At 42.3% G+C, this 11,622-nt stretch overlaps 1 non-coding gene across 1 annotated transcript; it reads left to right on the forward strand.

Moving 5' to 3' along the window:
- The first annotated feature begins 611 nt into the window (after positions 1 to 611).
- Positions 612 to 686, forward strand: Trnas-cga. Its single transcript has one exon. It is a non-coding gene; the product is annotated as a tRNA-Ser (tRNA).
- The last annotated feature ends 10,936 nt before the right edge of the window (positions 687 to 11,622 follow it).

Consider the following 11,622-nt stretch of genomic DNA (forward strand, 5'->3'; position numbering starts at 1 on the left):
CTAATTAACTCGGAAACGATGCAACGTACACTGCAACACGCAAGAAAGCTTTTCAGACTGTTTCAGACCACCCTGTACGTGAAGATAGATTAGACAGTTTCTAGAATGAAATTTTCACTCTACAGCGGAGTGTGCGCTGATATGAAACTTCCTGGCAGATTAAAACTCTGTGCCGGACCGAGACTCGAACTCAGGACCTTTTCCTTGGCGGGCAAGTGCTTTACCAACTGAGCTATCCAAGCATGACTCACGCCCCGTAGGAGACGAGGTACTGGCAGAAGTAAAGCTGTGAGGACGGGGCGTGATTCGTGCTTGGGTAGCTCAGTTGGTAGAGCACTTGCCCGCGAAAGGCAAAGGTCCCGAGTTCGAGTCTCGGTCCGGCACACAGTTTTAATCTGCCAGGAAGTTTCATATCAGCGCACACTCCGCTGTAGAGTGAAAATTTCACTCTCGAAAAATCCCCCAGGCTGTGGCTGAACCATGTCTCCGCAATATCCTATCTTTCAGGAGTGCTAGTTCTGCAAGGTTCGCAGGATATCGTCTGTAAAGTTTGGAAGGTAGGAGACGAGGTACTGGCAGAAGTAAAGCTGTGAGGGCGGGGCGTGAGTCGTGCTTGGATAGCTCAGTTGGTAGAGCACTTGCCCGCGAAAGGCAAAGGTCCCGAGTTCGAGTCTCGGTCCGACACACAGTTTTAATCTGCCAGGGAGTTTCATAGATTAGAAAGCTGGTCTGTCATTTAGAAATCATATTTGAATATCAGCTATTTCTCAGACGATCGTTTATGCCCCGTGTAAGAAGGACAAACGTCCATTAGCAAGTATCGGAATTCGACAATGGCAGGATCGTGGTCTAACTACAATTTAACGTTCCACCACATCGCTGCTAGCGTTGGTAGGGATTCCATGACTATCATGTAAATATAAAATCGAACTTTACACGAGAACCATACTCGATCTCAGACTATGTCTCAAAAGTTCCACGCCACTAGCGCCAGAGAGGATATCTATATTGTTCGCTTGGTCCTACAGGATCGTACAGAATCGTCACATGCCTTGAGTCAGGGGAAAGGGCTTGTTTATAGCAAGACAAGTATTCACGTGGATACTGTAACGACGTACGGAGCAGCATTATTGTGGCTTCCTTCGACACGATGGTAGTGCACCGAGCGGCAACACTGGATGCATTAGTGCCACCATATCGTCTATTGAGCCAAATACTGGTTTTGTGTACATCGTCATCGTTATATTATCCGTGTGTGTAGGCTCTGAGGAGAACGAACGCTTCCAGATTGGATTTGTCATCGTTACACATGTACCCTACCTGGTTTGATGGTAAGAAGTGCCTTTCGGTGCACAATCGATCATTCCTGGTTCGCATAGTCGGTAATTTAGACAGCAACCGTTACATTTTTACATGTTAAGGCCATGCACTCTCTTGTAGATCACCATGACGCTATCTTCCAACAAATTAACTCCAGATCGCGTGTTGCAATGGATACTCTGACCAACTTTTATCCGGAGGATGGTTGACTGATGTTCCGACCAGGACGTTCTTCAGAGATCTCTCCCACTGAAAACGTTTGACGATGGGATACCGGAAAACTGGAACGTCACCACTCACTAGCCAGTATGATTGATGAATATGGCACAGGGGTGAAGCAGAGCACAATAACATTCAGGTATGTATGTATAGTTGAGTAGTCTGCTAGTTTATGTTACATTTACATCTGGTAACCTTCGTATCCTGTGACCCGCTATGCACTTGGATATCTGATGATGGAAAAAAAGGTCCGAAACGTGTCAACTCATCAATTTGGGCAATAAAACCAGTTGTCACCGGCTGTATGACTTTTATGAAGCGAGCTATTCAGCTCCAATACAGTGGTGCATTAAAATACTACCGGTGTATGTTACAATTTGTATTAGCAGCAACGTATATGCATATCATCGAGCAGCACAGATGACAGACGAAGGCAGATAAATGAAGCACTCCCTTTCGCTCCATCGGAACGTCCTCCCACATGGAAATACTTCTTCCATTTGCCATAGTGATAACTTGTCAATAGAGACGAAAAGTTATGCGTGGTTGTAGATATCAACGTGTAGCATAACTCATGAATCAAACTGTCATATCTCTCTTACAGCGATGCGCGGTGATGTTGCTACGACCGAGCGGTTAGCAAAGATACATGCTTAGGGAGAAGGCTCGTTCGCTCCATGGCAAGAAAATGTTTCTTCACGATGTGGATGCTGTAGCGATACGATCCTCACATCTACCTAATAAACTACTTTAAAGAAGTTAAGCACTTAGACGATCTAAGGACTGCGTTTTCCATGCTGCGCAGGGCAGATGCTACGAGTGCCGGTTAGTGGCGCCGCTTTCAGATCAAAGACACCCTGGATTGTCGGAAGTGGTCGTCATGAAGACCAGAACACTGGTGCAGGTGGCTTTTCCTTTTCGACACCTTCAACAGCTAAGGCTGTCCCAGGGGATGGCTCGCAGAGGCTGTGCGCCAAATGCTGTCTCAGAAAATCACAGAATGGAGACAATCATAGTAACACTAATAACTGAAACTAACATTTAGGAGAGAGAAATACTAGCTTCCCATAGAGACACGTCTGGCTGAGACAGGAAATTCAGAATGTAACGTACGCCGGTGTTAACATCAAAAGTAGACAGAGAGGGGAGACGGATGCTCTGTGGCTGGTCGATACTTATTAAGAAGTGTGAAATGTTGCTTTATGAATAAAATGCTAAAAGACATAAAGAGTAAATGTTCTCAGTGTAAATAAATCTATAAAGTTTAATATTAAGAAATGTATTTTTTACTCTTCATATAACGAAGAGATTGATGAAATGTATGATGAGATAAAAGAAATTACTCAGATAGTGAAGGGAGACGAAAATTGAATATTCATGGGTGACTGGAATTCGATAGTAGGAAAAGGAAGAGAAGTAAACATAGCAGGTGAATATAGAATGGGGTTGAGGAATGAAAGAGGAAGCCGCCTAGTAGAATTTTGCACAGAGCACAACTTAATCAAAGCTAACACTTGGTTCAAGAATCATAAAAGAAGGTTGTATACACGGAAGAAGGCTGGAGATACTGAAAGGTGTCAGATAGATTATATAATGGTAAGGCAGAGATTTAGGAACCATGTTTTTAATTGTAAGACATTTCCAGGGGCAGATGTGGACTCTGACCACAATCTATTGGTTATGAAATATACATTAAAACTGGAGAAACTGCAAAAAGGTGGGAATTTAAGGAGATGGGACCTGGATAAATTGAAAGAACCAGAGGATGTAGAGTGTTTCAGGGAGAGCATTAGGGAACGATTGACAAGAATGGGGGAAAGAAATACAGTAGAATAAGAATGGGTAGCTTTGAGAGATGAAATAGTGAAAGCAGCAGAGCATCAAGTTGGTAAAAAGACGAGGCCTAATAGAAACCCTTGGGTAACAGAAGGTATATTGAATTTAACTGATGAAAGGAGAAAATACAAAAATGCAGTAAATGAAGCAGGCAAAATGGAATACAAATGTCTCAAAAATGTTATCGACAGGTAGTGCAAAATGGCTAAGCAGGGTTGGCTAGAGGACAAATGTAAGGATGTAGAAGCATGTATCACTAGGGGTGAGATAGATACTGCCTACAGGAAAATTAAAGAGACCTTTGGAGAAAAAAGAACCACTTGCATGAATATCAAGAGCTCAGATGGAAACCCAGTTCTAAGCAAAGAAGGGAAAGCAGAAAGGTGGAAGGAGTATATAGAGGGTCTATACAAGGGTGATGTTGTTGAGGACAATATTACGGAAATGGAAGAGGAGGTAGAAGAAGCTGAAATGGGAGATATGATACTGCGTGAAGAGTTTGACAGAGCACTGAAAGACCTAAGCCGAAACAAGGCCCCAGGAGTAGACAACATTCCATTAGTACTACTGATAGTCTTGAGAGAGCGAGCCCTGACAAAACTCTACCATCTGGTGAGCAAGATGCATGAGACAGGCGAAATATCCTCAGACTTCAAGAAGAATATAATAATTCCAATCCCAAAGAAAGCAGGTGTTGACAGATGTGAAAATTACCGAACTATCAGTTTAAAAAGCCACCGCTGCAAAATACTAACACGAATTCTTTACAGACGAATGGAAAAAGCGGTAGAAGCAGACCTCGAGGTAGATCAGTTTGGATTCCGTAGAAATGTTGGAACACGTGAGGCAGTACTGACCCCACGACTTATCTTATAGAATATATTAAGTAAAGGCAAGCCTACGTTTCTAGCATTTGTAGACTTAGAGAAGGCTTTTGACAATGTTGATTGGAATACTCTCTTTCATATTCTGAAGGTGCAGGGGTAAAATACAGGGAGCGCAAGGCTATTTACAATTTGTACAGAAACCAGGTGGCAGTTGTAAGAGTCTAGAGGAATGAAAGGGAAGCAGTGGTCGGGAAGGGAGTGAGACAGGGTTGTAGCCTATCCCCGATGTTATTCAGTCTGTATATTGAGCAAGCAGTGAAGGAAACAAAAGAAAAATTCGGAGTAGGAATTAAAATCCATGGAGAAGAAATAAAAACGTTGAGGTTCGCCGATGACATTGTAATTCTGTCAGTCACAGGAAAGGACCTGGAAGAGTAGCTGAACGGAATGGACAGTGTCTTGAAAGAAGGATATAAGATGAACAGCAACGAAAGCAAAACGAAGATAATGGACTGTAGTCGAATTAAATCGGGTGATGCTGCGGGAATTAGCTTAGGAAATGAGACGCTTAAAGTAGTAAATGAGTTTTGCTATTTGAGGAGCAAAATAACTCACGATGGTCGAAGTAGAGAGGATATAAAATGTAGACTGGCAATGGCAAGGAAAGCGTTTCTGAAGAAGAGAAATTTGTTAACATCGAGTATAGATTTAAGTGTCAGAAGTCGTTTCTGAAACTATTTGTTTGGAGCGTAGCCATGTATGGAAGTGAAACGTGGACGATAAATAGTGTAGACAAGAAGACAATAGAAGCTTTCGAAATGTGGTGTTACAGAAGAATGCTGAAGATTAGATGGGTAGATCACATAACTAATGAGGAGGTATTGAATAGAATTGGGGAGAAGAGGAGTTTGTGGCACAACTTGACAAGAAGAAGGGACCGGTTGGTAGGACATGTTCTGACGCATCAAGGGATCACCAATTTAGTACTGGAGGGCAGCGTGGAGGGTAAAAATCGTAGAGGGAGACCAAGAGATGAATACACTAAGCAGATTCAGTAGGATGTAGTTTGCTGTAGGTACTGGGAGGTGAAGAAGCTTGCATAGGATAGAGTAGCATGGAGAGCTGCATCATACCAGTCTCTGGACTGAAGATCACAACAACACATAACGAATGTTCAGAGAAATGTTTATGTATCGAAACCTGATAAGAAACGCTCTGTAAAGCAAGTTGAAGGTAGACGCCGTAATTTGTGTGACGTTATAAAAGCAGGAGCTCTGGTCCTTCTCGCTCTCTCTCGTTTGTTTTTGATTGCTGTCTCTTAAAATGTAAGTGTCGCTCTCCTATTTGTAACTTTTGGTTAAACAACTACGTTAATTTTACGATAACAGCCGTGTTTGAATCAAGAAACCTACCTCCCTCTTCCAGTAATGTCACATCTCAGTTTATTATGTTGCATTTTAAAACTTTTTCAGGCTGCAGCGAAGGACACTTGCTGACGAATTGTTTGGTGGCCACAGCCGCAGCTACCAGTGTTCAATCGGCGTTTACTTTATCAAACTTTTATTTCAACGTCCCTAAGATCTCTTTTACCGATGTGTTGTATTAGTATTCAGGCAGTGTAGTTACGCAAACGGCGTAATTTTGAGATCAGTCACTGACCTCTAAACAATGCCATCGTTCAACGTTATCGTCGGTCTGATGGGAATCTAATGCTGGATGTCAGAATGCAGGTTCATTATTAAGCAAGTAAAAATTTTCAGTGCTCCATTTTACCATTTCAGAAGCTTTACCACCAGCATAAGAGATTAAAAAGTTTTATAATACCATTTTTTTAAACGCAAGTAGTATTATATTGGCGCGGCCAATGTGTTGCTCGGACAAAAAAATTGTGTAATGTTAATTGATGCCTGTTTGTTCTATTTTTCATGAATCAACTGTACTGTTGGTGTCAAGAGAAAGTTGAGGACGGCTACACGAAACGTTGATGAAATTAACTGATGTAACAGGAATTAAAGCGGACTCCAATGACCAACACGGAAAAAAAGATACGGTTATCAACAAGTTACCAGTTGCTTTTGCTTTTATTCATATGGTTCAAATGGCTCTGAGCACTATGGGACTTAACTGCTGAGGTCATCAGTCCCCTAGAACTTAGAACTACTTAAACCTAACTAACCTAAAGACATCACACATATCCATGCCCGAGGCAGGATTCGAACCTGCGAACCGCTCGGCGTTTTGCTTTTGTATTCTGCAACGCGTAGCGCATTTAATTCATGGTCAATTTCGGTTTTCTGCATTTTGAGTAGTTTTGAAGTTAGTAATTGCACTAGGCATTGTTGCTAAGCGCTATATTAAGATGGCTACTTTTGCGCTGCGCTCATGCTAATTGGAAACGAGTCATAGTGGATTGTTTTAGCTTGAAGCATCCATATTGCCCTTTTCAGTGATACAGTAGTTAGTTTCTGGTGAATTTATGCTAATTATTCAGTGTGTTGTCAAGAGATTTTATTTCTAAGTGTATTTTCAATTTGTGTTACGACAAAGATAGATTAATTTGAAAACATAGAATTTGCAAATGATTGTGGTTCGCAAAATAGCGTCGAGGCGGTAGCAATAGTACCGATCCGACGCTGGCAGAATCCGATACTCAGAATGTGGAGGCAGAAGCTAATACGCAGGCACAAGCAATTGAAAGTGCCGAGCAAATACCTCTTCCCGTCGTAGATCCCTTTTCTGTACTATTCAATAAAATTGCTGAGATGATTAACGCCCGCGATAAAGAACTGGTAACGACAACTAACGCACGCGATGAAACGCCTGCTTCACGCATAAATACTGCTATTGCTGAGAGAGATGTAGCGATGACATCTCAAATAAATAATACCTTGGCTGGACGGGACAAACAGCTGGTGACTCAAATTTCCACGCAGGTAAATGAGGAATTAGCAAAAATATTATACACTAGTTTGGGAACAATAGCATCTGAAATTCCCAGCCTAAAGGAGGCATATAAGGATTTACCAAAAGCCGTTAACAAATAATCAAAATATATCGGAGCAATAAAATCAGCACAGAAGGTGATGGAAGATACGATGCGTGAATTAACGCAACGTGTCGACAGCCTGTCCTTAGAACTAGAAAAAGAAGTGTTGAAAACGCGGCACGATGAACAAGGTGAGAAATTAAATACCGTATTCACTAAGTGGCTTGAGCAGAAAGATAAAATTCAGAGTGGAAAGGCGCAATATGACGCGCTGGGAGCGAAGCGAAGGCGAAATCGGCACTGCAAAACAAACGCTCCGCTCGTAAAGAGACCACATAAAGCACATGATTCATTACGATTTTCCATAGTGGCGAGACGAAGTAAGTGCGCCGTGCGGTGTAAAGAATACCACATCCGTCTCACGAAGCACCGACTGTCGATACGCAGATGGAGGATGCATACAATACAGGTCCACAAAGCCCAGGGCCATACTTTGAAACGTGTCAGCCTGTAAACTCCGCAGTACAACAATCGCGTGATGTGATGGGAGCGGGTGCAAACTTAACGGAGATCTTTCAGGAAGAAAGTCTGTTAAATCACCGACTATTTCAGGTCTTTATCCCAGACCAAAGACAAGTCCATCCCTTAGTTTTTATACGTTCATTCAGCAACTTATTGCCCAGGTCATGGATTGGCAGGCAGAGAAAATAATTCGCTGCCTCACAAAGTCAAGGAGACGGTGCCTTATAGGCTACCGAAGCCGCAGAGAACTGTATACATTATGAAAAATTAGAAAAGACTTTTTCTACTAAGTACTGGGCATACAACAACGCCATAGAAAACAGGTCTTCAGCCCAGAAATTTATAATCCAAAGCAAGGTAGACTTAGGAAAAATTTGGAAAATACATTAATTTAACGAGATACTGGGACGAGCGGGTCACGCACAAAGATGCGTTATGCACCTTCAAGGCAAAATTGGCTATGCGCATAACGGAAAAGTTAATAAGTCCCTGATTTTAACCTTGAACACGTTTTGTCAGTGCTCCATACCGTAGATCAAATACCAGAAGATGTGAAAAGCAGTAATGGCAACAATGGCTCGCAGACCGCGAATAAGAACGGACATAGACACAATGACAGTCGTAACGGCGGATCGCGGAGTAATGGCAGCACGTCGCAAACCGGACACGCAAATCAGAACGACAACAATGGTGGTCCACAAAGCGGACAGACACTCTTTCAAAGGCAGAGATGAAATAATAATCGGTACCATCCCGGTTAGCGAAATAATCGAAATGGGAACCTAGAAAACATCAATGAAATCAAGGCCACAATAATCAGTGGTCGCAAAGTAGTCAAGGGCAAGGTACGCCTGTAAACCAAAACAGGAATAATTTTAATAAAGACGTCCGGATAGTCGAGGTGGTTGGAGAGCCACCACCAACAACGTCCGTGGCGTCAAACTAAACGCGACTGTATAGAGCTCCCTGATGGCAGTCGTGGGACGGAATGGGGGCAATAGTTTAAATGAGCAGATAAACGTGCTCCGATATAACGATGAGACGGACATCCGTCAAGGGTTATTTAACGAGGTAGACAATAATATTGAAACTTCCTCAGAGTACGTACAAGGTACTGTTCAAGCAGTTCTGGGAGGTAATCCCACAACACTGATTTTAGATGCAGGTGCTGCAAGCCTGAACGTGATAGAAGCTAATTTCCTTAATAAAACAGCACAGTCTGCAAAAATTCCGACTTTTCCAGTCCAAAACTGCATGGTATCTGGTGCTACTGGTGCCAGAGGCCAGACTGTTACGTTACAGGCACGGTAGGTGTAGAATTCGAGAATGGAGATGCTCAATGCACGTTTGTCGTCGTGAAAAATTTAATGGCGTCCTGCCTCTTAGGCGTGGAATTCATGCAGGAAGAGGATGTAAAGATCGACCTATGTATGGGAAATGTCTCATAAAGCTAGAAGATGTTTTTTTTTTAAATATTACAAAGACAAAAGCTAAACACAGGAGACTGTGCCAAGGAATTACTAAGAATAGAGTGCTGTGGGTGCAAGACTATTCACAGTACACGAAGCTTGCATCTGAACTAAATAACAGTGAGCAAAACGAAATAGATTCTTCGCTCTTGTGATGAAAGTCCAATGAGGCGGAAACCTTATCAGAGGAACAAAAAGAGAATTACATATGTTACTGGAGAAATATGTACAGGTATTTTCATTAAAGTCTGGCACGATTAAGGATTATGTGTACTGGATGTAAGTCATACCGCATAACATGACTGCCAAGCAACCTGTTCTGTTGTGTGGTTCAAAAGGGAGGCTGTCAAACATGAGGTCAATAAAATGATAAGGCCATATTATAGAACCTTCCCTTTCGTCACACAGCAGCCCATTATTAGCTGTGGGCAAGGCAGGTTAAGCGCTGTGCCTTGTTCTTGATGCCCAATCTACCAACAAAGTAATTGTTCCAGTAAGAACAAGGCCAGAAGTTTTAGAGGAGCTGTTACATAAATTCCATAGAGTTCGATATCCATCATCGATATAACTCAGCTGCTCATCCTCGCAGGTGATGCTGTCAGAAGATTCACAGAAATACAACGCTTTTATCTTCACTGGAAAATTGAACCAATTTAGAGTGCTTCCCTTCTCTTTGAATGTCAGTGCCATAGTATTTATTTCAGCGCTAGATACAGTTTTAGGACCTGAACTGTTACACCAGGTCAGACTATATGTGGAGATTTGCTAATCACAACATCTACCTGGCAGGAACACCTATGTTTGTTAGACATAGTGCTCAATAAGTTTACAGCGTATGGAGTTACTGCCAACTTGCGCAAGTCTAAATTCAGAAGGAACCATATCAGATTCCTTGGGCACATCAATTTTGCCTGACCCAAAAGATCAACGCCATTGAAAATTTTTCGCCTCCTTCAACTAAGAAGCAGTTAAAGGCGTTCCTCATCCTCGCCTCTTTCTTCAGAAAGTTCATGCCCGAACAATCTATAAACGATCCTGATTTGCTAAACTTATTGAGAAAGAATGTGGTATGACAATGGTCCGACAAATGTCAGGATGCACTCAACAGAATTTAACAGACATTGGTAAAGTCGAATACTTTGCACCACCCAAACATGCAGAATGATTTCTGCATTGTGACAGATGCGTCATGCTTCGGACTGGGGGTGTGCCTGATTTAGGAAGATACAGTGGAGGGTAAATACGACATTAAGGCGATTAGCTTTGCTAGCCGAGTGATGGCGCAATGTGAAAGATCATATTCAGCCACAGAATTAGAGGCATTACCCTTGATTCATTCCCATAAAAAGTTCAGCTACTATATTCATGGCAAACACATCAAAGTGCATTGTGACGATCAGGCCTTGAGCTTTCTGCTGGTGTGTAAATAACTGCACAAGCTGCTATCCAGATGGACTCCTATTACATGAGTATGATTATAATGTAGTCCAGATCAGTGGCAAGGGCAATGTGGTAACGAATGCTCTATCCAGGCATTCACAAGGCCTACCAGAGTATTCGGATCTTGTAGGGCAGATGTCATATTTCAAGGTACTTTTAATGAAAGATCCACTGTAAGCTTATTTGTCCGTCGCTGACATAGAAGATCGCTAACCTTCTTTCCTTCCCATCTGGGCAAGCTGTACAGTGACTAGGGTACATGTAAATCTTGCTGGGACAGGTTAAATGCTAGCTACAATGAATTTGATAATTCGATTGTGATACTGGCATTTAACTTTTGATATTTCCCACAACTGACAAAAATAACAAAAATTTGAATTTTTTTGAGCACCCACGCACTCCTGAGAATGGCACATTAACTAATTTGCAATTACAGCGGCTACGTTGATGAATACTCGGCACTTCGCAAGTATAACTACAAGATAAATAATACTAGATAAGTTGTTGGAAGTGGCTAAGTGTCGGTGAAAATCTCGCTTCTGAGCACACAAAGAGCTCTAAGTTCAGAACTGTACATGGAACGCCCGTTGGTACAATGCTACGATACAGACCGCTTGTCTCCCGCCCTGGACCTCTCCGTGTAGATCTTAAAAAAAAAAAAAAAAAGCGCAATCCTACACATACAGTGAAGGCAGTCACTGAAAGTGACACTATGGTGAAATAGCGACAGTTCGAATGGTTCTGCCGTCTCCGAATTACAGCACTCCCATTCTGAGGTAATCTCACTTGAAAGTTGCTTCTCAAACTTTGACCCCACAGGACAGTACAAACCCTGCAAGTTAGTAATCAGATGCCAAATTTCTTTTGACAAAATCCGTAACTCAAATACGAAAAAAATCCCTCTCTGCACTATTCTGCACAGAGAAACACTTCGCGTCTTAGTTCTCGCGGGATGCGTCCTAAACCGCCGACGTCCAAGCGGAAGTCCGCTCCCTTCGAAGCC

Source organism: Schistocerca americana, chromosome 3 (genome assembly GCF_021461395.2).
Source record: "Schistocerca americana isolate TAMUIC-IGC-003095 chromosome 3, iqSchAmer2.1, whole genome shotgun sequence".
NCBI classification, from domain to species: Eukaryota; Metazoa; Arthropoda; class Insecta; order Orthoptera; family Acrididae; genus Schistocerca; species Schistocerca americana.